Raw genomic sequence first — 27,851 nt, 5'->3', positions numbered from 1 at the left:
CATGCTGATGGGCGCTAGGTATAAAGTGTTAAAAGTAAGAGTGGGCACCTTATTGTTAATTACCTATTGAGACTACAGTTGTACTGCTCAAGAGAATACAGTCACATTTTAGAAAAAGGAGGACTGAATTGCATACTGAATACCATATGAACCAGGGGTAGTACCCGATGTCAGGAAGCTGAGAAGGATTGAAACGTCTCTATGGGTGAACCGAATACAGCTTTGCTTGGAGGACCACATAGTCTTCTAAGGGCTTTTCTAGGTTCTGACTGCTTTTGCACCCCCTCACACCCATACACAAGAAGGTATATACATTTTGTGATTCTCCTAGCTCACCCCCAAGCACTTTTCCAATTCCAATCGTGTTTTTCTAACACAGATACATAATCACAGGATTAAGAAGCAAACCCCAGCAGCAGTGAGTCTGGGATTGCTTCGCATAGTCTAGCCTTAGTTTCCTCTGGCTTGACAGCTGGGAGCTAGTACATGAGAAATTTAGGCTCCTTGCATGAATATTCCAGAAGCTTATTTCACTTGGCAATGTGACACCCTTAGTGCACTTCTAACTTCTGCTATTTCTCTTCATAGTCATTATCTGAGATTCACGAGAACTGGATATGGTTACAGGTCCTGGAGTTCTCTCCAGTGTACACTTTGCAATTTAAAGATACAGATATAGTAAATGTATTATGATTACCTGTGAGCCCTGAGTGTAACTAAAGGGGATCAAGCTGTCGTGCTTTAAAATTTTATTACATAATCTACCCTTGGTCCACTCCTTAAAGTGTCAAGGTCTTTATGATTTGGGACTAAGAGATAAAACGTTGAGACTGACTCTTCCTATGAAGGTTTTAGATATAATGATGCATAGTTTATATACTGGGACAGAAATCTCTCCCCCCTTCCCGGATCAGACGGAACTAAACACACACATATGGACACTCTCATATCATACACTCACACACATGCACACCCTTATCCCAGATACCATTTTTCCTCAATTCTTTGACTACTGCTTACAACATCATCACTGCTTTATTCTGGGAGCTTTTCAATGTCAGCAATCTAAACACCAACATGAGTGAATGACATCTTCCCCAGCCCTTCTGGAGAAAGGGTAGGCACACTGAATTAAACCTGGGTGGTTAGGGTTTTTGTTGCCTGTTAGCAAAACTTAACATTCGAGATTTGTGTGTTAGCCCAGAAGCACTGGCACATCGTTTGAGGTAACTTGTCTTCTTCAGCTGCCCTCTGGTGCTCCTAATCATTGAGATCTACAGTTAAGTGCAATGAACACTTATTTAGGGGAGGAGCCCATGCCTTATTATTCACAAATTTTATAATGAGGCAATAAAAGCTACAGATTCTGAAGGGAAAGAAAGCTAATTTGGATTTCTTTGGCAGTTTGATGAAATCATATAGAGAGGATACATTTGTTAACATTACAAAAACAAAACAGTAAAGGAAGCAGCTATGTGGTGTATTGGAATGAATGAGTCTAATACACATACCATGGCATAAGACTTAATTTATGAAGCAATGGATTAAGGCTGTATGTTTAGAAATTTAGAAGGTAATCCAACTAACTTTTGGGCCACTGTAGCTACTAGCTCCTGCCAGACACACCTTCTGAGTGGGCTGGTTAACTTCTGCTACCCTTGCCTCTCACCTTCTGTTGGGGTTCCCATCTTCCTGCTTGAGTACACCAGTCTGAACTTCATCTGAAGCTCTCCTGCGTCTTCTGTACATGCTACCTGGGACCTGTAACTCCACTGCCGCATGCAACTGGGGAGCAAAGCAAACTGAACACTGAAAGGCATCTTGTTCTGAGCCCCTGAAATCTTCATCAGGACTGGTGACTACCTTTAGGAGTTCAATGTTAAAGTCACAGAGGCACGTCAGAAGACATTCTGTCCCAGGGGAAATTCCAAAGTGATTGTCTAAGCCTCCTAGAAATGAGAAGTGTAAATGAAGCATCACTTTCCTTCTTCTGCAGTGGCCCTGAGTAACAACCCATTTCTCTTGGACCTTCCTCAAAGCCTTTGAAATTTAAGACTAAAACTAGTGACTAAGCAGTAGAAATAGCAGCATGTGCTCCTTTTACAATCCCTTCTCAACAACACTGAAGAATATAAAAATGTGGACATTGTGTATAAAATTTAGCACTAGGAAGAATATTTATTCAAAGATCAAATTCCAAGCAAATACTATCAACGAAAGGGGTCAAGCACTAATAAGGAAACAAAATCCTGGTTATAATTCATATGCTTTTGGTACTTACCCCTGGAACTTTCTTGCCATTATCTATGAAGCTTCTTGTTTGTCTCCTGAAAGTGTCCCATGTTTGTTTTAAATGAAAATGAACAACATATGCAGAGATGATGGATCTGTACTCCCCCTGATCTCTTCAGAGTCGTCCTCTGACCCAGGAGTCTGTCAGAGGAGGAAACTCGCTGTTTCTCTTCCAAGGCTCTGAGTTAAAGAGAGCATCTTGAGTAAAGAGGCCAGGACTTGGTGGTTTTTGTCATTGCCTGGAGAAACAGATTTGCTTTTTCCCTAACCTAGGACCAGTAGTAGAAGAGTGTCCTCTTGTTCCATAGGCAAGTTTTACTATAAAAACAGTATAGTTCACTTACCCAAGCTCCACTTATAATATGCTTTCTATGGAAAAATTCTAAGTACTAGACAATCTTGAAATCCAAACACATTTTCAGAATATAAAGGTTGTAACTACCTTTTGGTCAGAGGGTAACATAGTGTACCAACTTCTTACTAACGTCCTTTTTGGCTTCAGATTCAGAGGAATCTCTGAAATGAGCCCCAACTTTCACTAGCATATTGTAATGATCCCATAAGTAACTTCAAATGAATAGTTACTCTCATAAATTGCATTGGAATATTAGTGCTGTGAATGGAGTGATCAAAATTTAACTGCTATAGCTTGTTTTAATTAACAGACTTATCTGATTTTTCCCCATACTTCTCATGCTTCAGGCTCTATGCTAAGGTACCAGACTCCTTGTTTCTATTCAACCTCCTAATTTGTGAAGTGGTGGCCTTGTGTTTAGAATTCTGCTTTTGTTGGGATGCATAGCCATTGTTCCTACTGTGCACCTGCCCAGGCTTGCACTGCTAGAAGGGGGCAGCATGGAACTATACTCAGGCCCAGCTCCATCTCCCCATGAGCCATGCTGCCCATCTGTGTATAGCAGTCCTGAGCTAGTGGCTGCTCTGCCCAGAGAGAGTGATATCTCACTTTTTAAATGACTAGGTTTTTCAGAAATTATGCCCCCCATGAAAGGAAATGATTACCAGTTTTCCTAAAATTGAACTGAGGCAATTGAACCCTGGCGTGACAGTTAGAACAACTCCATCCTATATTTTGGGTGAACAAGGTTATTTCACATATTCAAGCCATTTATTGATTCTTCTTCTAAGCCCTGGCTCCCCTTTGCTGCCTTGCTAATCACATTCCCCAGGCTTGATTCTATGTCTTAATTACACCCTTTGCAGGGAAAGCATACATGAATGTGTTGAAAATCTGTTTGAAATGGCATTTGTCACTTAAAGACATATGTAGGTGCTCTGAACAGCATAGAGCCCTTTTCTTCGAGTGCAATCCACAAACTCACTGGCAATGCTAGCTAGAAACATGAGGTTCCTCGATCTATTGCATCCAGATCTAGGATGGTTCAGGACTCTGCATTTTTAGCCCTTTACAAGGCGACGCTTGGGCATGAACTGATATTTGTGACCTACTGACCAAAAAAAAAAAAAAGGTTTTCTAAAGTGAAAATGGTCAGTGGCATCTGAAGTCGCATCCACCCCAAGAGCAATTTAGTGGCCTTCCTCCGAAGTACGTTCTTTGTGTGGCAAATCCAGTGGGTCCTTCTCATTGGTACTTTCCTCTCCCTCTCACTCATTTCTTCCCAGAGTTACTTTTTCAAACTTCCATGCTGGCTGATCAATGAACTTAAACATAAAAGACAAACTTAAACTCTTCTCATCTCTTTTCATCCCCTCTGCAGCAAATGCCCTTTTATCTTCTTATACATTCCAAAATGTGGCAAAAAAGATGGCTCGCCAACAGATGCAATTCTTTCTAGGTCTCTAGGTAACATTTTAACCTGTGTAATGTTCACTGCACAGCATCTTAAGTAATATTCCAGGAAATACGCTGCGGCTTGTTAAAAAGGATAGGACCCCAGAGATGTCTTTAAATATGCCTGTAAAGTGAGAGGTGCCAAGAGAAAGATAATATGGCTGATTATAGTTATTTACCTTACATTTCCATTCCCTTTTAACTGGGTGTAATTTAGGGGCATGAAATCTCTTATTGGAAGTGTATTTGCATTAAACAGCTCTAAGCAACCATGAAAGTGCAGAAACTGAAAAATTGACAGACTGGGTTCCTAGAATCCCAAAGTAGCATTTTTGTAATAGGCATACAAACAAATCGAATAAACATGTTTTGCTTCAGCGATTTAAAGAATATGGTCTTTGGAGTAATTTGTCTTTTTTTAACTATCATTTCTAACCTTTTCATTGCCTATCTCTAGTTTGCAGCTCTCCCTAACAATCTGCGGCAATTTCCCAACCAGCTGTTGGTGTTCTCCTGCATGGTGCTTTGTTTCGATTTCCTGGAGCTATCAAATCAGCCTATGAAGGGGATTACCTGAGAGCTGTTGTTTCCCAGGTTTGCATTTAGCAGTGGGGTTGTGTTTTGTTTTTTTTTTTTTATTGTTTTTTTGTGTTTTTGCTTTTGTTATCTCAAGATAGTTCACTCTATGGAAAGTTATGTCTGAAAAATTGCAGTGGCCCTAAATCATGATACTCAGGCTAAGTATCAGAAGGTGCTTCCAGTAACAGAAACTCTACTTTATTCCTAGTTAATAGCACTGAACCTAGGCATGGACCTGTTGACTTTTCCGCTTAATTATTATTTCTTTTTTCAGGTAAGAGTCAAGGTTTGCATTCACTTTCTTTGGAAGAGAATGTGTGTACATTTCATTGGTTTTGACTTAACATAAAAAATAATGTGTACACCCTTACCCTTTGGACACAATAAGGGATGAACAAGATCTGTGTTTACACTTGAACTTGGTAGAAGGATGAGTAGAAGCAGAAGCTTCATATTTGAGGGTTTTGAATCTCAAAAGAGAAAACAAAGAAGCCTGATGTTTGTGCTTTATAGTTTTTAATTTCCACCTGGGAACACTTTTTTTTTTTTTTTTGTCTGATGGGGAAAATACTGGTACTTGTCAAATTTTTAAATATAGGGAGAAAAAAAAAGCACAAGAAAAGAGCCTTTCGGGGTTCTCTTCTTTTCCTCTCCTTACACAACTTACATGTAATTTGACTGTGTCTGGTTGATATTGTTACCCAATGTGGTTTTAGTAACAGCTCTGTTGTTAGAGGGAAAAGAGGGTTCAGAGCTTATTTCCAGGGTTGTGAATAAGATTCTCTGCTTTGGAGGTTCCTTTGGTTTATTGGAACTTGCTAAGGTAGAGGAATATTTGTATCCTACAGAGGGGACTCTGTCTTCCAGTTAGAGCTGAAGAAGAAATTCTAAAAGAGACTTTTTAAAATTAACTATGCTGTTTTCCACCATCCCGATAAAATAGCAAAGATTTTCTCCCCCTAATTGGCCCTCGATTTCTGGACCCCCATATATGTCATGATGCGCTTTCTGTCAGAAAAATCCAGACATCAATAGCTCCTAATTAATAGGCTTCTGAGTTTGTTCTTAGATGACAGTCATCATTTTAAAAGTGAGAAACAAAAATATTTTCTAACTCTCCTCATAGTGGAAAAAAAACTTGAGAGAAGGTTCTTATTGGCTTTCAGTAGAATTTCTTTCACCATCCACTTATAAAAATTAGATCAGTTTTACATCTCAAATGATGTTGTTTTTATAAAACAAAACTAATATAAATATGTATCTCTAGATGGTAAAAGGAAAAAGCCATTTTTCAAATGGTGCAGGTATTTATACCTACCTGATTTTAATGGTTTGTGTTCATCAATGAAAGAAAGTATGGGGAGTTAGAATAGAAATAGATAAATCAGAACTATACCAGGCTTTGCAAAGAAATGTATTTTAGCAAGTATTTTTTTTAATTAATGGGGGCTTGGGGTGGGGGGTGCCAGGATAAAATGGACTAAAAATAAACAGCTGTATACTACTTCATTAAGCTGCTGCTTGGAGTGATTTTCCCATTGATTAGTCTCAGGGCTAATGCTGGTTCATTCCTCATTTCATTGCTAATTAACATCCTCGCTGCTCCTGACCACTTGACCGTGTTCTCTGGTGAACATGTGCTGGTTTGGCAAGTAATCACTCTCTTCTGCTCTCCCTCCCTCTCTTTTACTCCCCTTCCCCCACTCCCCTGGCCTCCCTCCCCAGTCCCCAGCTCCCTCCTCTTCTTCCTAAATATAAGATTTTAAGCCAGGAAAGACTGAAGGTAGCCTTTCGGCTATAACCTGCTAGTTCCTCTGTAAAGATGCGAGCATAATAAAGAGATTAGATGCAACCAGGGGAAATACACAGAGCTACTCTACCCAAGCATTTGATTGAGGGGCTGTGTAAATACAGAGGGTTCACTCAGGCTACCATGTGAGAAGGCTTCATTTGTCTTGCATTTGTCTGGTGGATTCAGTTTCTTTCAGAATATTTACTGGACAAATTATGTGACCGTGAAAATTGTGACCCAAGATCTTTGAGAGAGTGACCATAGGCTTGAAGGCATCTGTTTTTCAAGACTGTTTACCTTTTGGTTCCTGAGTCAGATCCTTGTTTCCTGATCTGACCCATAGTTACAGCTTTTACCAGATGAGCCACCACCGTCAAGCAGAACATAGGTTATAATCGGAGCAGAATATTCGGTATGGCAAACGGGGATTAGGGATGGGAAAAACCCACAATATAAACATAATGGAAATCACTTGCTTCTGTTCCAGATCAGGAGGTCAACATTTCCATAAACTCAAGCCAACATGCATCTTGGAGAAGCCTGTCCAGAATTGTTGAATGATGTGTTGTTTTGACTCAATTCCAAATCATAGCATCTCTTTTAATTGAATCAAATGTAACATTGCGTTTCGAAAATAACTTCAAATTAGTTTTGATTCTTGCAGTTTGGTGCATTATATTCTCTAAGTAATCATAAAACAGCCTTCCTTCAAATCCACCTGTTAGGAGCAACCACTAGACAGAAGGCCCTTAAATTTCTTGTGCTTTGCAGTATTGTTGTCTTCCTTGCCACTATTATATTTCTAATGGGAATCCAGTGAGTTTTGCCTGTATGTTTTTGTTGACTCTATAAGACTATAAACTCAGGGCCAGGGTTGTGGTGCAGCAGGTTAATCTACCACCTGTGACCCCGACATCCCATATGAGTGCCAGTTCATGTCCCAGTTGCTCTACTTCTGATCCAGCTCCCTGTTACTGTGCCTGGGAAATCAGCAGGAAATGACTCAATTCCAGGCTCTTGACTTCTGTTGGCCCAGCCCATTGAGGCCATTTGAGGAATGAACTAATGTATAGGAGCACTCTCTCTCCCTCTTCGTCTCTCTCTCCCTCTCCCTCTCCTTCTGTCTCTCTCTGTAACTTGGCCTTTCAAATAAACAAGCAAATTTAAACAAAAGACAAAGCTCCTCAAGGGAGGGAACTATGTCCTTTAACATATATAATAAAACAGATATGTATGTTGTTATCTTGTTACTTGCCAAATACTGTACCTAAGACAAACGATGCACTCAACTAAATGAAGGAGTTGAATATTTCTTTATTATTAATGTCATGCCCTTATGACTCATCTTTTAAGTCTATTTTATTCATGTCTTTAAACTTTATATTTATTCTTGTGCATCTAATGGGGCCTTAGGACTATTTTAGACACTGTCTGATGCAGGATATTAGTTTGATTTGACACAGAATTGGATAGTTATTGCTTGAGCCTCAATGGATGGTTTAAATTTGAGTAGATTGTCAGCTTCCTGAATTCAGAAATTGTGTGTACCTGTTCACCAATAAACTTTGTTATCTATGATATCACCTGGCAAATGGTTTACTCAAAAAAACTACTGCAGGAAGGGCAACATAGAGAGAAAATAGTTCACAAGAACTACATGAACAAAAGCTTGTAAGCTGGATGTGGATTTACTTTTTCAACACACAGCAAATAGTTTATTGAGGGTGGTACAGATCCAAAGAATTCATAGAAAATAGGTAGGGAAGGGTTATTTAGAACGAGGTTGTCCTGAATGTGCAGCTAAGGAATTTGGACTTTATTCCATGAGCAGGACCTGAATATAGTTAATAACTGATCACTGTAACTTTTATTTGAAGAAAATCACATTAAAACAAGGTATGTTTGACCATGATAGGTTAAGAAGACAAAGAGTGTGGAGAGAATTGGGTTCTTATTTGGGTTCTGGAGGTACCAGGCAGGGCAGGAGGTGGAGAAGACGGTTTAATAATTCAAATGTGCTGGCTATAATTGCTGTAATAGCTGAACACTGTTAAAGAATGTGAGAAAAACACTGTGTTCATTGCTATAGACCAGCTTGCCACTGCTTCATCCTTTCCCTGAATTTAATTTCTCCCTGTTTCTTTGCCTTCTGTACCACTGGCATAAATTGGTTCAAGAAGAATCCAATGGATGTGGCTTGTATAATCCGAGGTCCTTTAAACCTCCAACTTCTATTTTTAGCTTCTGTAAAGACACAAGGAGCTGAAACCTTCCCTCAGAACTCTAAATTCCACAGCTAACTGCAGCCACCCCATGGGGGAGAAAAAAAAAAAAAAAAAAAAAACCACCAACAAACTATGACTTCTGTTAAATAGGGGCTACTTTCCTTTCTACTGATGGGAAAGGAAGCTTAGGGCATCTTTATGACAAAAGACAAGATTCTTAAGAGAAATCTAGGGCTCCAGGGATGAACAATTGGAAAGTAAACGTTTCCCCCTCTGAAAATGAAACATAAACAGATCTCCAGTTGGAGGGTCTCCCAGTGGGCACACAGCTTAGTGTCCCACTGTAAGACCAGAGCTTAAAATTAACTTCTAAGTATCTGAATTCCACAAGAGCCACACTAAAAGTTCTCCATTAAAGTTCTCTTTAGTAAATAGCATGGTAATTTCAAATTTAAATGTCTACTCTGGAGCCAGTGCTGTGTCATAGTGGGTTAAGCCAGTTAGAGTCCTGACTGCTCCATTTCTGATCCAGCTCTCTGCTGTGTCCTGGGAGGGCAGTAGAAGATGACCCAGGTCTTGGGCCCCTGCACTCACATGGGAGACCTGGAAGAAGCTCCTGGCTCCTGGCTTCAGATCAGCCCAGCTTCGGCTGCTGTGGCCATTTGGGGAGTGAATCAGTGGGTGGAAGACCTCATTCTCTCTCTGTCTCTGCCTCTCTGTAACTCTGCCTTTCAAATAAATAAATAAGTCTTTTAAAAAAAAGTCCACTCATAAAGAACCCACCAATTTAAAAGTGGACCCAGCATGAAAGAGCATGTTTGTCATAAACTGGCAAGAATTGGGCAAGTGTTTGTTGCCAGGTTTAAGGTGGCTGCTCCAAACAGAGTTTTATGCTTTAGGATAATAAGTGAACCACCTATTATGTGTGTATTCTCTGTGTTTGTATATACTTCATGCACACTTGTGTGTGCAAAGGAAAGAATATTCTTATTGAAGTTCGGGAAAAAAATAAATGTCAGTAGTTGAGCATCAAGGAAAGATTCAACCGAGGGATGGATTGTCAGAAGCCACACTGTTTTACTAAAAATCCATTACTTGTTGAGCTATTACGTGATGAAAAGGATTAAGAAAATGAAGAAAATCTAATAAAGATGATAACAGCGGAGCATTTTGTAAAATGTGCCTGTGAATTTCTAACATGATAATCTGTCGGCACACAGCGTTGTTCTGCAGAAGAGAAAAACTGCACCATACACATAGGCATAAAAAATGCAACAGCAGAGTTTCCGGCCAGGAAACCTTTTTTTCCATATGGGCATCCATATGTTTTATCTTGAAATCCATATTTTTGGCCTTGATACCCATATGTTAGCTTTTTGCCCAAATAAGAATGTGTAATCATTCTTTATTATTTCTTCTTTCCTAGAAGTTATTACTCTAAAGCTTCGGGGTGGAGGTAGGGAAAGTAAATGGATTATTTTCTATGTTAGAGATATAGAAACATAAAAGAAACAGTGCTGTAGAAGACATATGCACAACCTTATGTGTTTGTGTAGGTGTGTTTGGGTGTGTTCATTTTAAATACTAGGTTCTGGTTTACTCAGTCAAGGTATAACTCTCTTAGGTCATATTTTTAATAATTATTTATTTGAAAGACGGAGTGGTAGAGAGGTAGAGGATGGGGGGAGAGATTCTCCCATCCTATGGTTCGCTTCCCAAATGGCCCCAACAGACAGGTCTGGACCAGGCTGACGCAGGGAGCCTGGAGCCTCATCCAGGTCTCTCACATGGATGCAGCAGCCCAAGTACATGGACCATCTTCCACTTCTTTCCCAAGCACATTAGCAGTGAACTGGATCAGCCAGGTTTGAACCGGTGCTCTGACATAGGGTATCTCTATTGCAGATTGTAGCTCACTGTGCCACAGTGCTGACCCCCTAAGTCAGATTTTTATATCACAGGTCTTCTATCTCAGGTTGATACATCTGTATGTCTAACGTGGGCAGTGAAGAATGCACTCAGAGTCTTAGCAACGAGGGTCATATCTGGCTGAGTGCACTCTGCTCTGTACATATTCACTGTAGAGTCCTGATATGTTGTTTCCAGCACAACAGGAACAATGAAAGGGTCAAATAATTCATTATGTCATTGTTGTCCACTGATGGGTAAAACATTGCCTCCAGACCATGAACTCCTGAAGAATAGAGATGGCTCATGTTTAGATTTTAGTAAACGATTTAAGCCTATGAATCTTATAAATTTCTTTCAAAACAGAAAGATGATACAAGCTTTTTAAAACCACCCAAATCAACAAGTCTCCAAGGAAGGAAATTTACTTCATCGCAAGCATTTAGTGAAGACAAAAAATTGACTTTGATCAATATGCATGATGGGCTAGCTCCACAGAGATTGCAGTCTTTTCAACTTTACCCATAAGTTAAATGAAAAAGAGACTTTTCTACCTTTCCCTCCAGCTCCCATACACAATTTAATCATTATTAGACTTAAGTACCTTCAAATAAATTCACCTAGAATTAACTCTGGATTTGTTAAGAATTGTTTTATCAGGACTGACATTGTGGCACCAGCATCCCTGGTTCAAGTCCAGGCTACTTTGCCCTTTTTTTTTTTTTTTTTGACAGCCAGAGTGGACAGTGAGAGAGACAGAGAGAAAGGTCTTCCTTTTGCCATTGGTTCACCCTCCGATGGCAGGAGCCAGGTACTTCTCCTGGTCTCCCATGGGGTGCAGGACCCAAGGACTTGGGCCATCCTCCACTGCACTCCATGGCCCCCTGGCCACAGCAGAGAGCTGGCCTGGAAGAGGGGCAACCGGGACAGAATCCGGCACCCCAACTAGGACTAGAACCCGGTGTGCTGGCGCCGCAAGGCAGAGGATTAGCCTACTGAGCCGCGGCGCTGGCCGCTACTTTGCTTTTGATCCAGCTCCCTGGTAATGCGCCTGGGAAAGCAGCAGATGTCCCAAGTGCTTGGGCTCCTGCCCCACCATGTAGGCAACACAAATGAAGCTCCAGGCTTCCCCCTAGCCCACCTCTAGCTATTGCAGCCATTTGGAAAGTGAACCAGCAGCTAGAAGATATTCTCTGTCTCTCTGTCTCCCTCTCCCTCTCCCTCCCTCTCCCTCCCTCTCCCTCTCCCTTTCCCTCCCTCCTTCCCCCCTCCCTCCCTCCCCCCTGCCTCCCTTCTTGTCTCTCCTCCTCTCTCTGTGTAACTTTGTCTTTCAAATAAATAAGGAAATTTTTTTTAAAAAGGGAACTATTTTATCAAGAAATCAAAGCCAATGGATAGAAACAGAGATTTGGCTCAGTAGAGAAGACACTGGTTGCAATGCCCACGTACCATATCAGAGTACCTGGCTAGGAGTCCCGGCTTTGCTCCTAATTTCAGCTTCCTGATAATATGCATCCTTGGAAGCAACTGGTGATGGCTCAGGTAGTTGAATCCCTGTCATCTATGTGGGAGACACAGACTGAGTCCCAGGTTTGTGGCTTCAGCCTGCCCCAGCCCTGACCATTGAAGACATTTGGGGAGTAAGCCAGTGTATAGGAGTTCCCCCTAAGTCTCCCGGTCTGTCTCTGTGTCTCTGTCTCTCCAATAAATGAAGTAATTTTTAAGAAAGTTTTTTAATGCTAATAGGTCTATTGCATGTCCTACCCAATGGGAAATACTGTTGGGAAACAAAACAGCAGCACTGTGGATACCTGTTTTTGTGGCACTTTCAGGACCTAGAGCTGCCCTTTCCCTGACAGCTCCTCATCTGGCTTCTGGAGTCTTGGGTGAAAGCATAGGATGGCGCACAGTAGATCTGCAAAGACCAGGATGGAGAAATTCCTTTTAGAAATAATTGCATTTCATGGGAAGGGATTTCTGCTGTCAGCTGCTTTCTAGCCTCCGTGTCCTGATGGCCCAGCAAGGTCAGAAGTGGGTGTGCATGCTCTGTCAGCCTCAGGACCTTTGATTGACAGACTGCTGATTTGTTATCTGCAAAAAGACTGCTGCAGTGTGCCTAGCATGTGCAAAACCCTCTACGTTGACCATTTCCCAGGCATTTGGGCTTGAAATTTGTGCTTCAGCAACCTTCTTAGAAATGTCCAGTCGGAGCCTGTGTCGGGGCCACCGCTGCTGGATATCTCGCAGTATGGAGAGTCAGCACTCTGACCCCCCTCCCACCAAACTAGAGAGATGTCAGCAATCTTTCGCTTATTACATTCCTAAGAAAACATGCTGAGATAACTCTGTAACTACTCAGGGCGTAACTTCAAGTGATAGGCAGAGGAAGAAAACATTCACAGTGCTCCCCAGTTCCTGAGGTTTAAACTCTGAAATTCTGTCTTTTGCCTTTTCTCATTCTTCTGAGGATTGGGATGCAAGTACGAGCTTATTTTAAGATTCCTCGGGGCAGCATTTCATTCCTTGATTCTTCTATTCTTTGCTGCATTACCTCACTGCATTAGGACTTGTATCTCCCTCTGATGGCATCCAGTTTCCTTTCCATTCACAGTGGCCGGGGATCATATCTCTGATCCACTTAGAAATGCAGTGAGCTCTGCCCCTGAGAAGGTGAGCACTTTCTCAGTCACATCTATTGATCTTCAGGGCTCTATTTCTGGATTTCCATTCACGCGTGCATTTGACGTTTAGGATATTGGCTGTTCCTTTGTGGGACAAGTGTTGGGTTGGGTGCTAGGAACTAGATAAAGAGTATTTCTTTGCTTTTGTAGAAACAAGAATTTATACAGGTATTCATGAGAGTCTATACATGAAATGGAGAAAGGTAAAATATAGAAAATTTATCTTGCTTGGCATGCTGAAGGAAATGAATACTTTCCAAATAAAGGAGATTCTAATACTGTAGTCAGTCCATTGAGCCTGTTAGAATAGAGCCTGGGTGTGAAATATGTGAATAAATAACATCAAGAAACAAGCAGAAAGTCCCAGAACTTACTGAATTATTCCTACATTGAAATTGCTTTTGCTAAAGACAACAGAGAATAATTCTTTCAAAAACCAGTGGTTGCTACAATTTGGAGATAATACATTTTATGATGCTAAAGGAAATAGGAAATGAACGGAGGGGAGCCCAGAATTGGATTAACAAATTCTGCAGCTGTAATAATGAATTGTTGCCATTAGAGAAGCACCTCAATGAGAGGAGAGTGACTGTCTGTCTTAATAAGAGCCATCGTGGAAAGCCCTTCTTGAAATGGAAGTAAAATAAGGAAAAAATTGCATTGTTGCAGGGCTAATTTCATGAAAGGACCTCAGTAAATTGTGACTGCACAGTTAATAAACCCTAGAGCTTTTGGGGAAGACAAAATTAGTTGTTTAGTGGTTAAAAAAATCAATTACAGATTGTGTTGTCTTCTTTTAACGAATCAAGCCAAGAAACGACCCTAATCATGAATACTCAAAGTGAACAGAACCTCATTGCATCTAAGATTCAGTTCCTTGTTTGTTTCAACAGGAGAAACTGAAAAACTTGCATTTGTAAATGGGGAAAATGTTTCCCCCCTGTGGCTTTGAAGACATGTTTCCTATTCTTTTCAAATAAAAGACCTGTGGAGGGAGATGAAGGTACTTAGTCATAGCCTTCAGTACAGTTCCATGAGGATGAGCACCTATACTTTATTCAGAGAGGGAATACTGGCCACTCAAAAGAAATAGGCAGGTGGGTTTCTGCCTGTGGCAGAAAATTGTAAAACAGTTGTTCAGCAGACAGGAAAATGTGGGGTTTTGTAAATAGAGCCATAATAGGTATGTGTATGTGTTTGTGTGTGTGTGTTTATTTATTCTTAAATGAAAAAAAATTAAGGGCCAGCATTGTGGTGTAGCAGGTTAAGCCTCTGCTTGCGACCCTGGCATCCCATATGGATGCCAGTTTTAGTCCTGGTTGCTCCACTTCTGATTCAGCTCTCTGCTAATGAGCCTGGGAAGCAGCGGAAGATGCCCAATCCTTGGGCCCCTGAACCCACATGGGAGACCCAGAAAAAGCTCCTGGCTCCTGGCTTCAGCCTGGCCTGGGCCCAGCCAAAGTGACCATTTGGGGAATGAACCAGCAGATACAATATCTCTCTTTGTTTCTGTAACGCTGCCTTTCAAGTAAATAAAATGTAAACCTTTTAAAAAAAAAGGAACCTTTTAAAAAATTAATCACTTTAGCAAAACAAATCCAAGTATGTGCTGAGCTACATATGCAAAAATGTGGCAGCCTACTTAAGGACTAAAAGTAAACCTTAAACCAGATTCCTTGACCTAAATCAGATATATACTAGTATAGGAAGTTTCAGAATTAAAAGTGTTTGTGATGGCTCTGTGTAGTTCAAGTTTAAAACAGGCTTCTTAAAATTAAGAAGGTTTCCCCACAGTAGAAATATAATATATGGCAGTGAGACTGTCCCAGGGAAGTTTACTTACCAGCCATGCAGATGACATTCTATGTCTATTAAACATTGATTTAAATTGGTCATAGTGTGCCTGCGGGAGGATTGAATTCAAATCTTTGCCTACTCAATGACTGTGGGCAAATTACATCGCCATGTGGATTTTCAGTCCTCTATTACAAAAAATGAGGAAAATGATACTTTCTCTTTTCTACGTACTTTCTTTAATTTTATTTAAGTTACACAAGTTTCATGTATTTCATATTTACAAAATTGTACTTAAAGATTGTGGGTAACTGCCCAAAGAATGGAAACTATTGTTAGAATATTTGTAGATGCTGGCAATCTAATAACTAAGAAAATAGAAAAACACAGCACTATTTCTTAATTAAATAATGGATTTTGCTATTAAATGGTTTCTTGAGGGAAAACAGTCTTATAGGAATATGATGTTTTTAAAGGCCTATTTGCAACACATTTTCAGATTATGATATTGGTGTTGCCAATTTTTTTTTTTCATATCCAAACATGGCTTAACTTTTACTTCTTGCATGTTAACATCTTTTGCTAAATTTAAAATATTTGATTGTAGGGATGGGCTTTTGGTATACCAGTTAACACTCTCTGAATATTTTAATGACATATTTATTTCAAAGTTAACAGTAGTGGTATATGTATTGCTCAATTTAAGTCTTTATGCCTGTTCTGTTTATAGGATGATGAGATTTAATGGGTTAAGACACTACTTGGGATGCCTGCATTTGACTTCGGAATGCCTGGGTTTGAGTCTTGACTCTGCTGCAAATTCTAGCTCACCCTGGAAGGCAGCAGGTGATGGCTCAAGTAGTTGAGTCCCTGCCACCCATGTGGGAGATTCAGTTTGAGTTTCTGACTCCAGGTTTTGGCATGGTGCAGCTCTGGCTGTTACAGTCATTTGTTGAATGAACTAACATAAGGAGATACCCAGCTATATCTCTATTTCTCCAACTTCTAAGTGAATTAAATAGATATATAAGCAAATTTTAAAAATCTATGAAATGCGGGGCTGGCACTGTGGCACAGCGGGTTAAAGCCCTGGCCTGAAGCACCGGTATCCCATATGGACACCAGTTCTAGTCCCAGCTGCTTCTCTTCAGATCCAGCTCTTTGCTATGGCCTGAGAAAGCAGTAGAAGAAGGACCAAGTGCTTGGGCCCCTGCACCCACATGGGCGACCTGGAAGAAGTTCCTGGCTCCTGGCTTTGGATCGGTGCAGCTCCAGACGTTGCGGCCAGTTGGGGAGTGAACCAGCAGATGGAGGACCTCTCTCTCTGCCTTTCCTCTCTCTGTGGAACTCTGACTTTCAAATAAATAAATAAATCTTAAAAAAAAAAAAAGAAAAGAAAACTGACACAACAGCTGTAGATACTGAAGAGGCCCCCACAGCAGGGATGTTAGCAGATGGGAAGTTCGGATTCTCCAGAGTAGCTTTCCCTTTGCCCATGTGATGGTTCCAAAGATTGAACCCAAGGGGAGCACCAAGAAAGTGGCAGTCACCACACACCTCGAGCAGGATAAAGCCATCGATTTTAAAACAAAGATACAGTTACCGGTAGCCAGCCCAATAGTAGGCTCTCAATAAGTGGTTCATGGATTGAGATGTGTATTTCTGGAATACACATCTGGAGTAGATTTGATCTGTGAGCGCTGGAACATGGCATTAGGCCTCCTACCTAGGTCCTCTTTGCAAATTTGTCCTTCAGCATGCTGCTTTCTTCCTGTGCATTCATAAGGCCACAGACTCATGTTTCTGTCTAAAATTAAGCTGCAAACCAAGTTTCCCCTGGCAGAGGATCAAGCGACTTGTTGGTGGGATTCTGGAATATTCCCTCACGAGCCAAAAGGGGCACCAAGGAAAGGTATAACTTTGGGAGAGTGTAGAAAACAAGGTAAGAAGTTTGGTAAGGCTGATTTATAAAGACATTGTAACTTTTAAACATGTACTTTCAATCTGAAGGACTGTAGTGGGGATTTAAAATATGACTATTTAATTTTTTAAAATTACATAAATTAAGTGAACAGCCCATTAGCAGGACGCCATCAGGATCACATGGCCAATTCAGATCAAGTTATATTATCTTGCCTGCCAGATTTGAATGAGAATTAAGAAATTACTATTCCAAAGTAGTATTGGACATTGATCCTCATTTGCGGGGATATTCTTCACGGTAACTACCTGGAACTGACTGCTCTTGCAGGCATTGCCCCTGAGTCTGTGTGGTGCTACCAGGAGCGGTGTGTTCATTGGAGAGCAACAGCTAATTAATTGTTCTCTCTGCCTTTGATGAAGCCTTATACTGCAGGGACCCCAGGTTTGGAGCAGGAAGGCATGCCTAATGGAAAAGAGCTGTGACGTAACAGTCATTGAGCTTGTTTTTGTCCATGCTGCTGGACGTGTGAGGCTGAAGCTTTTGACTGTACTAAAGCAGTGAAAACTTTCACTCTAGTCATTACTGACACCTTTCTGTAACCGGTATCTTCAAACTCTTTAATCAAAGATATTGTGGCAATCACATTGAACATTTTACCTCCAGAAAATCCCTGATCAAGATGTGACATGCCCCTAGGTCTGCCACTGTCTAGGTGCATTGTTGGTCCTCCATGTAGTTTCAATGAGGAAAGAGAGTTTAAAGGTTTCAGTCAATGTAGGCTTATGCTTTTAGACAGCATTGTTAAGGGCAAAAATAAAAATTAGTACAAATATTAGTCAATATTTGCCTCTTAGATTTCAACTTCTGACAGTGTGAAAATGATTAGGTTCCTTGTTATATAATGTTTTGGAAGTTTGTACAGTAGAGTGACAAAAAGAGAGATAAAGTGGCTGGGAGGGAGAGAGAGATCTTCCATCTGCTGTTTTATTCCCCAGATGCCTGAAAGAGCTGAGGCCGGGCCAAGTGGGAGCCAGGAGCCAGGAACTCCATCTAGATCTTCCATGTGGGTGGCAGGAGCTCGGTTACTCTGGCCATCATCTGCTGCCTCCTGGGCACATTAGGCGGGAAGCTGGATTAGAAGCAGAGAAGCCAGGACTTGAATTAACACTTTGATATGGCATGCGGGCATCACAACTAGTGGCTTATTCCACTGTGCCATGTGCCCACCTCAAGTGCAGAAATTAAAACAAACATATTACTCTACTGTTATCATCTTAATGCTATTTTTAAAAACTATTTTGCATTGTTGTACTTTTATGTGTTTAGAGGCCACCTTATACCTTCCTCGTTTTCTCTTATTATTAATCAGTTATTACTAGATATGACTGAAGTCCTAATTTCTCTACAATCCATTCTGGATTACTCTAACATTTGTGCTCTATGTTGAACAGTTTATTTCTTTTATAAAAGATTTATTTATTTATTTATTTAAAAGACAGAATTTCAGAGAGAGAGAGTAAGAGACAGAGAGATCTTCCATCTGCTGCCCACTCCCCAAACGGCTGCAATGGTCAGGTTTGGACCAGGTCAAAGCCGGGAGCCTGGAACTGCACAGAGGTCTCCCATGTGGGTGCCAGAGCCCAAAGACTTGGGCTATCTTCCACTGCTTTCCCAGGAGCATTAGTGAGAGCTGAGTCAGAAATGGAGCAGCCGGGACTCAAAGCAGCAACCATATGGAATGCTGACGTCACAGGCAGTGGCTTAACCCATTATGCCACAATGCTGGCCCTGCTTTGTTTCTTGTAAAAATTCATACTTTGTCCTTTCTATTTTGTTAACTTCATTGAAATGAAAATCTGTAGTTCATTTACTTCAGCATTTGTGGCCTTGCTGCATAGATTCTGGGTACTAGGAATTGCTCTGTATTCCTTCCGTCACTAATTCATTCCACAAGCATTTGCTGCCCTCCTACAGATACTTTGCCAGACACAAGGAATCCTTGGTCCCTACCATCGAGGAATTGACACCCAGCTCAAGAGCTCTGTTATGAGCCAAAGGAGGGAGTGGATGCTCTGATAACTGACAAAACTTCCATTCTGCAAGTAGTCCAAGGAAGTGGAGAGATCAAGGAATTTATAGCTCAAAGTCTTGACAATGCAGCCATCACTTGGATAACCTTCAGAGTCACTGAAACTCTCGGAATCTCAGATACATGCTCTGTGAAGAGTGGTTGTAATAATCGTGCCCACCTACCCATATCATGGTTGTGAGGGTTGAGTGAGGGCATGCTGTGGGGAGTGCTTATGTGTGGGGAGCAACTCGGACTAGACTAAGTTACTGGAATTAAGACTTATTCTATGCATCTGCTCTCCCACAATATGGCACTGGGAGAGGAGGAAACAGCTTCTACTCAGCTGCCTCCAGTTCAACCAATAAACAGCAGGACCTGCTCCTGATTGGAGGAGAGCAGCGTACTCGGCGTGTGAGTAGCAGAGTTGGGATTGGTGGAAGAGGACTATAAAGGAGGAGAGAGACAACATGCACCAGGAACACCTGAGGAACATCTGAGCAGCCCCCGAGAGAGCCGGCCGGCGGTGTGCCGCTCCCCCGCGGAAGTGGGGAAAGTGGCAGGGGGAACCGCCCTTCCACGGAGGTGGAAGGGTCGGTAGCCAACCCGGGAAGAACCAGCAGCAAACCCGGGAAGGGCCGAGCAGACAAAAGAACAACGCAGGGTTTAGTGTCGTTCCTCCACGAAGAGGGGGAGCGACACTTATGGTAACCTCTAAAGCATTTGCCATACAGAATTTTTAAAAAGATTTATTTATTTATTTTTATTTATTTATTTGAAAGCCAGAGTTACAGAGAGAGTTGGAGAGACAGAGAGAGAGAGGTATCTTCCATCTGCTGCTTCATTCCCCAAATGGATACAAAAGACAGGGCTGGGCTAGGCCAATGCCAGGAGCCAGGAGCTTTTTTCAGAGCTCCCACGTGGGTGGCAGGGCCCAAGCATGTAGGCCATCCTCTGCTGATTTTCCAGGCACAGTAGCAAGGAGCTGGGTCAGAAGTAGAGCAGGGCCCGCGCTGTGGCATAGCAGCTAAAGCTGCTGCCTGCAGTGCCGGGATCCCATATGGATGCTGGTTTGAGTCCCTGCTGCTCTACTTCCCATCCAGCTCCCTGCTGTGGCCTAGGAAAGCAGTAGAAAATGGCCCAACTCCTTGGGCCCCTGCACCTTAGTGGGAGACCCAGAGGAAGCTCCTGGCTCCTGACTTCGGATCTGCACAGCTCCAGCTGTTGCAGACAACTGGGGCGTGAACCAGCAGACAGAAGACCCCACCACCACACACTCTGTGTGTGTGTGTGTGTGTGTGTGTGTGTGTGTAACTCTTTCAAATAAATAAATCTTTTTTTTAAAAAAATGGAATAGCTAAGATTCAAATGGATGTCTGTATGGGATGCTGGTGATTTAACCTGCTGAGCTGTAGCATTGGCCCTGCAATATGGACTTTGATTTAGAGGTCAAGTCCAAGCCTTTTCTTTAGAATTTTTTTAATCCAACACATAGCAAACCCACCACCTCTAGGAGACCCATCAGCATGGTTCTGGAATTCCGCACTTTGAAAACATGACAACAGATGCTAATGTATGGGGCTATATAAGTCACTTACCAGATGGTTCACAGCACATCTTTCCTATTAGATTTATGCAATAAATCTTCGTTCCCCTTGAAACATTTGCTTGAATGTATCCATAACTTTTTATTCTCCCTTTATATGTTTCTGCAGTACATATCTGGCTTCCTCACCATCTGATTATAATTACGATCAGGTACTCTTTCCATTGACCTCTATGATTATAGTTATCCCCAGTATTTTGGAGGGAGATACTGTTGGACAGCTCTGGAAGCATATGCAATGATGATGATGGGAACCTGGGATACTTAGTGGAATTTAGCTTAGTGTGGCTTTTGTGCCCCTCCTTTGACATCACTAATACCCCCCCTACACTGACCTCTACTTCCACCCTAACCCCCACCCCTCACCCCTGCCTTAACTTCTGTGCACTATTGGAAGAGGACTAGAGGAAGTTACGTGCCAGTTTCCTAGCAGGAGAAATGTAGTTGACATTGTTTAGTGTCTTTGAAACGTAGCCTTCCAGGGTTGGTAAAGCTTACTAACTGCAGTTAATTTCTTCAGATGAGGACGCTATATTTGACAAGCTCACAAGCTTTGCAATTGTTCTGAGCATCCTCTGCATCTGCTTCCTACAGTCTTCGCACATCTGGGACTGTCCTGCTTTAGTGAGGAAATTACGAAGTGTGTTTTAAAAAAAATGGGAGTTTATTTAGGGACTGCTTCACTCCAATAACTCTTACCAAGATCTTCTTTGGTAACATTTGTTCCTATTCATTGTTACAAACATTTAGTATACATTAAGTAGAGGCATTTGAACTTTGCTAGTTTGATCTATGAATTTACTCCTTGTGTGTTGTATTTTAGATATTTCCCTGCGGCTCACTGTAGAACAATTAAGCTTCAACTAATACTTATTTTTTATCTGTAGGTTCAGTTATTTCAAGGTAGTAAAAAGGCATATTAAAAGGCAATAATTACCTTAGTGTGTGTTCAATAATAATGGATCAGCATGCCTTTAAATAGAAGAGTTTGTCTTTTACTGAGTACTTTTACTGTAAGTGAAGATATATTTTGAGAATTCCAATTTTCTCTTATTTGTAGATTCATATCTCATTTTCCTCAATAATCTACTTTCCTAATATTTTTAATGAGTCATATAATTACAAATCAGTATGCCACATATCTCCTATGTGAAACAAAAAGTGGGGTAAATATTATTGGCATTACAGATGTAAATACTGAAATTAGGAGTATTTACCTGGTGCAAGTCAAGTAAAGCATTGTGTTAGAAACTTTTGAATGCATTTTTGGGACTACATTTGGGTGAAGCTAAGACATTTGCTTAATGGAAATCATTAGGCAGCTATCTACATGATTATATCTGGTCCCTTTCCCTTTTTGAACTGTATATTCTTCATCTGTAAGATAAGTGCTCAGTAAAGTTATCTCCATGGTTTCTTTCAGCACTAATGTGGTCATCCTCTAAATATTAATGGGTACTCTCAGAGTATTCAGTGTGTATGGAAACAGTTTGTTCTTTTTAAAGAGTACTTTTATTTACAATAGTTGCAAAGAAACATGCACCTTGTTGGTACAGAATAATTTCAGATTCATAACTATACAGAATGCAAACTCAAAACCTAAAATCCTAATTGATGACGTTCTACCTTGATTGCATCAGTACCACAGGACATTGAGCTTCTTTAAATGTGATGTATCTTCTTTGGAAAAAGGCACTTGGAAATAGAGATGGATTTAGAGAGAGAAAGATGGCTGCTAAACTAAACTTTTGGATTGAGGTAATTATGGGGGGGATAGTAACCATTTTATTGTTCAGAAAATTCTAAGACAGTGCTTCCATTAGCGTTCTAATAATATTGTCACCAAAGGAATAGGGGGAAAAAAGAAGAGAGATGAAACAGCAAGCTAGACTCCTGTCTTGTCTTCACTGTGCTGTGTCTGCATTAATGCAGCATCGTAGCAGCTGGTATCTTTTTTAAACAGCTTTTTTTTTTTTTTTCTGTGTGGCCTTTCTTTCCCCCTGAAGAGTAAGCCAACCACATTTTCATTTTATAAAACTGGGACAGCCTAGCAGGGGATGAGAATTTCCATGAGCCATCTTCTGGGGATAATAATATCAGTAATCAGAGACTGTCACAGCAATTGCAGAGAGAGATGAATCGCAGTGGGCAGGAAGTCAACATGGTTTTGTTTGTTTGTTCTTTTGACAGTGAGTTCAGTGCTCCATAACCATTTACCAAAAAAGTTGAGCTGGAGTGCAACCCCCTGTAAACTCTTGAACTCCAAGTTATTTAAAGACAGAGACAGATGGCAAAGCAGGTTTGCTGAAGAATTCCATAAATGGACTATGTTCCAGGGGCTCTATGTTCACCTATTTGCCTTTAGAAGGATTAAACTCTTTGTGCTGATGCCAAAATAGTTGGTTAAAGTCCATATTCTCTCATCTCACATGTGCTCTTGGGCTACAGTGCTCACCTACCACTTTTCTGTACATTGACCTAGTTGTAATTTAATCATTTCTATATTCAGATATTTTCTGTGGACTGTTTTGTCCCAGGTATTGAGCCATATGATGAGAAATATGAGGATAAATAAGACAAGCAAATTTAAGATCTATATAGAAGAATAAAGGTCTCCTAGCACTTCATCTACACTTTTATGGCTCTAATTTAATTTGTTCATTCAGCAACCTGTTCGGAATAGAGACTTTTAGCACAGAAGAAAAGCAGAGAGAACCTTGAATTTCCTTAATACTCATGCAGTCCTGTGCCTCATGATGACTTTTCTGGTCAATGAGGGATCATGTCTGTGGTTGTGGCCCCCAAAGACTATGATGGGACTGAAAAATTCCTATCAACTGGTGACATCATTGTCATCTTAATGATTTGGCAGAGTGCATTCCTCATATCTTTGTGGTGGTACCGGTGTAAATAAGTCTGCACTGCCAGTTACAGAACAGTCCAGCACATGCAATTTTGTTTAGTACATGATATATAATCAATGACTAGGCTACTAGTTTACATATTGACTATACTTCTTATTATTGCTTCAGAGTGTATTCCCTCTACTGATAAAAAGTAGTTAGCTGGAATGAACATTTAGCTTAGTGGTTAAGACACCCGCTTCCCATGTCAGAGTATCGGGGTTCAATTCCTGGCTCTACTTCCCGACTTCTAGCTTCTTGCCAATACAAACCTTGTGAGACAACAGTGATGGCTCAAGTAATTGGGTTCCTACCACACACTTATGGGGTTCAAATTGAGTTTCTGACTTGGGGTTTTGTCCCCAGCCCAGTCTGCCCACTATGGGCATTTGGATCAGTGAAAAGTAGATGGGAGCCTACTCTCTCTCCCTTTCTCTCTTTTTGCCTCTAAAATAGGTAAATAAAATAATTTGTCATGAAGCAGTGTGTCGTGTTATGAAAGCAGCAGCCTCATACATCTCATGCTTATCGTGTTTCTTGATTGTAGGAAGAGGTTACATAAGAGGCAGGAAGTTGGCTCAGTGATTGGGATGACCACATCCTACACTGGAGTGCCTGGGTTTGACTCCTAGCTCTGCTCCTGATTCTACTTCCTGTTACTGTGTGCTCCAGGAGGCAGCAGATGATAGATGATGGCTTAAGTAGTTGGGTTCCTGAAATTATATGGGTGGGACACCTGGATTGAGTTCTTGGCTCTCAGGCATTTGAGAAATGAACAAGTAAATTGGATCATACTCTTGCTCTCCCTCTCCCTTTCCCTCCCCTTCCTGCCCTCTCTCTCTCCCATTTTCTCTCTCTCTCTCTCTCTCTCTGACTCTGAAATAAATAAATTTCAAAAAAAAAAAGAGGCCACATCAAGTGACTGATTTATACCATCCAGATGTATGCATATCCATTCTATGATAGTCACACAAGGAAGATAATATAAGCTAACAAAGCCTTTCTCAAAACATACTTACTTTGTTAAGCAATGCATGATTGTAATATCAGAGAACAGCTAGACATGAGATATTAGAAGTCAGCCTAACAGTTACCCTTGCAGAAGAAGACAGAATGACCTGGAGGTCTCTGGGAACTCTCCAGCACGAATAATGTTCTATATGTGGATTGAAAGTACATAGAAAGTGTGTTCCCTTTGGAATAATCAATCAAGCTGTACATGTGTGATCTGCACACTTTTCTGTGTAATGTTTAATAAATGTTTATTAAAATGTAAAACATAAAAGCCAAACAGCTAATGTTTAGCATTATATATTTAAGTGGTAAAACTGTGCTGGGATACAAGAGAATGATTGCTCTAAAGCTAAGTTACTGGCTGCATCCATGTGCAAGGAAGGGCCACAGAGGGCGTCTAAGAGACTAGTTAATGAATGTGTTCCAGTTTTTAGCTTAGGTGAGGGTGCACTGGTATTTGTTATATCCCTTAAACTTCATGTGCATGGGAGCTGTTGTTATGGTGTAGAGAGTTAAGCCACTGTCTGCAGTACTGGCATCCCATATGGATACCAGTTCAAGTCCTGGCTGCTCTACTTCTGATCCAGCAATGGCCTAGGAAAGCAGCAGAAGATATCCCAAGTGTTTGTGCCCTGGCACCCACATACCTGGAGGAAGCTCCTGGCTTCTGGCTTCAGCCCAGCCCAACCCTGGCTGTTGCAGCCATCTAGGGAGTGAACTAGCAGATGGAAGCTCTCAACCCCAAAGTGGGTACCAGAGTGCACACAGAGAGAGCTCCAGGATAAGTCATGTAATTTGTTTTGAGAAATTGTAAAGGTAGAAAGAGATCTCTCTTTTTAACTTTCCCTGCTTCCTTCCCTTCTTTCCATTCCTCTGACATTCTGTAACAGTTTTAACAATGATGGCAGCATGTGCCTACAGGGGCCAAACATCTTAGAGTGGGAAACCATCTCACATCAGGAGAACTGTGGTTCCAAGATATTGGACCTATTCATGTTGCACTTTTTTTGGAATCTTTCTGTTCTGGTACTATGTGGCAATAATACAGGTTGAGTAGGATAACTGAACCCCAGATCCCTAGGTAGAGAGCAGAAAAGAGGACAGCATAGAAATAGAAAATGCCAGAAGGAATTCAGTGGGTTAAGAGTTTCAGAATGTGGCCCCATAAAGATATTTATGAACTCTAGGGCTTACCCCTGAAGTGATAATCTGATCCTAACGAGCATGTCAAAAATTGTGAGAATTAAACTTGAAAGATAAACTGCCTATGTTCATACTGACCACTGGGTGGTGCACATATAGGAAAAATCAGAATAGTACTGTGGAGGCTTCAAAACCAACCTGACACTGGAACCAGAACCTTCAAAAAGCCAAATGAAACTTGTGGGCTGAACCTCATAAGTTTAATTGCTTACTAAAACAAGTGTCACATACCCCATAGACTTTAAGCAAGATACACAGTCTCTTACCTGATATTAAAAGTATCTAAGATACAATCCAGAATTACTTGGTCAATGTAGAACCAGGAAAATCTTAAACCACATGGAAAAGATAATCAACAGGATCCAATGCTGAGAAAACATGCATGTTGGAATTATCTGACAAAGTCTTTTATAGAAGCTATAATTTAAAAAAATGCTCCAGCTAGCAATCATAAACACTCTTGAAACAAAGGAGTCTCAGCAAAGCAGTCAGACATATAGGGGAAAATCAAATGGAAATTTTATTAATTTTTTAAAGATTTCATTTATTTATTTGAAAGATAGGGTTACAAACAGAGAGAAAGGTCTTCTGTCTGCTGGTTAGTTCCTCAAATTGCTGTAATGGCCACTCTGGGCCGATCCAAAGCCAGGAGCCAGGAGCTCCTCCAGGTCTCCCCCACAGGTGTAGATGCCCAAGTACTAGGGCCATCTTCTGCTTTCCCAGGCCATAAGCAGAGACCTGGATCAGAAGAGCAGTCACTATGTCAGGAACTGATGCCCATATGGAATGCTGGTGCCAAAGGCTGAGACTTAACTTACTACACCACAGTGCCAGCCCCCAGCTGGAAATTATAGAACTGAAAATACAATAACCCATAATAAAAAATCTTACTGGGTTAACTCAATAGCAGGATAGAAGTGAAGAGAGAAGAATGAGTAAAGTTTAAAATAAACTGAAATTATCCAACCTAATAAGCAGAGAGAAAAAAAGGTTGGAGGAAAAAGAAACAGAGCTTCAAGAGACTTGTGGGACTGTAAAAAAAAGAATTAATATTTGTGTCATAGGGGTTCTAGATGGAGCAAGAAGAATGGGATGGGAGAGGGAGTAGGAGAAGGAATGGTTTGCAGGTGGGAAAGTGGCTATGGAGGGAAGAACCACTATAATCCAAAAGTTGTACTTTTGAAATTCATATTTATTAAATAAAAGTTTTCTATTAAAAAAATAATAAAACAGAATGGAAGTCAAGACCAAAAGCACCCTACACCAGGAGAAAGAAAATAGCTTATAGATTCACAAACTTCCGTGAAAACTAAGCAGTGTAAGCCCAAATAAATTTGCAGACACATCATAATCAAAATGCTATAAAAATGTAGACAAATAAAACCTTGAAAAAACAGAAATGAATTATGCATTTCCTATAGAAGAATAGTGATTTAAATGACTATGGATTTCTCATCAGAAGCCATAGAAGGCCTAAAGAAGTGACACAATATTTTAAGGTATAGAAAAGAAAGGCCAGCCAGAGTCCTATATCCAGCAAAAACACCACTCGGAAATGAAGGTGACCAATAGACGTCCTCCTGTGAAGGAGAACCAAGAGAATGTGTTGCAAGCAACCTAGTTCTACAAAGATTTACAAAGAAAGTTCTTTAGTTAGAGGGAAAATAATGTCAGAAGCAAAGTTAGAACAAGAATGGAAAAAGAGCAAAAGAAATAAAGTAATAGATTCTCTTTTTTGCTTTTGTGCCAAAATAAATAACTTTTGTATTTTCCTTTTTAAAAGTTATTATTAATATAAGAACAGATTTCATGTATTTCACAGGTACAATTCTAGGAAGATAACCATACTTCTCTTCCTCCTTTTTTCTCTCCCTCAATCCCCCTCCTTTTTTCTTTTCTTTTATTTCTTTAATTTATGCAAAAACATAATTTAAGTCCATTCTACAATTACAGGCTTAATTCTCTTGAGTTCTTTAATATATATTTGATAATTGAAAGCAAAACTTGTAACATGAACTGGAAGAGTTTTCAATGTATCTACATATTACAATG

The 27,851-nt window shown here is 40.7% G+C and overlaps 1 protein-coding gene across 17 annotated transcripts in view; it reads left to right on the top strand.

Annotated features, from left to right (window-relative positions):
- ESRRG (estrogen related receptor gamma) overlaps window positions 1-27,851 on the top strand; it is a 657,282-nt gene that overhangs the window by 230,405 nt on the left and 399,026 nt on the right. Inside the window, exon 1 of one of the 17 annotated variants that reach the window (XM_089312200.1) lies at window positions 4,675-4,696. The exons of the other annotated variants lie outside the window; for them this stretch is intronic. The gene's annotated coding sequence lies outside the window, so the exon portion shown is untranslated. Of the gene's footprint in view, window positions 1-4,674; window positions 4,697-27,851 lie in introns of those variants that run through there. 17 annotated transcript variants of the gene reach the window in all.

This window comes from Oryctolagus cuniculus, chromosome 13 (genome assembly GCF_051225735.1).
Source record: "Oryctolagus cuniculus isolate XC-2025 breed Fujian yellow rabbit chromosome 13, ASM5122573v1, whole genome shotgun sequence".
Classification (NCBI taxonomy): Eukaryota; Metazoa; Chordata; class Mammalia; order Lagomorpha; family Leporidae; genus Oryctolagus; species Oryctolagus cuniculus.
The sequence above is the reverse complement of the archived record's forward strand: the minus strand, read 5'-3'. Positions and strand labels throughout refer to the sequence as shown.